The sequence below is a fragment of the Priapulus caudatus genome, unplaced genomic scaffold (genome assembly GCF_000485595.1).
Source record: "Priapulus caudatus unplaced genomic scaffold, Priapulus_caudatus-5.0.1 Scaffold8266, whole genome shotgun sequence".
Classification (NCBI taxonomy): domain Eukaryota; kingdom Metazoa; phylum Priapulida; class Priapulimorpha; order Priapulimorphida; family Priapulidae; genus Priapulus; species Priapulus caudatus.
Window position 1 is genome coordinate 1 of NW_014585327.1, and position 514 is coordinate 514.

The following is a 514-nucleotide window of genomic DNA, read 5'->3' on the forward strand; positions in this document are numbered from 1 at the left end:
ATTTGCGTTGTGGCGTTTGCTTGTGTTGTGGCGTTTGCATTTGTGTTGTGAGCGTTTGCATTTGTGTTGTGGCGTTTGCATTTGTGTTGTGGCGTTTCCATTTGTGTTGTGATGTTTGCATTTGTGTTGCGGGATTTGTATTTGTGTTGTGGGATTTGTATTTGTGGTGAGCCTTCTGCGCCACCATAATAACAATATATATATGATGGATAAATTATGAAATTACATGATAGATAAATAATAACATATATTGTATGATAGATAAGTGATAACATTATAGGATAGATGGATGATAACATTATATGATAGATAACAAATAACATTATACAATATATAAATGATGAAATTACATGATAGATAAATAATAACATTGTATGATAGATAAGTGATAACATTATAGGATAGATGGATGATAACATTATATGATAGATAACAAATAACATTATACAATATATAAATGATAAAAGTACATGATATATAAATACAAAAATATATGTGTTTTGTTTTTCGCTTC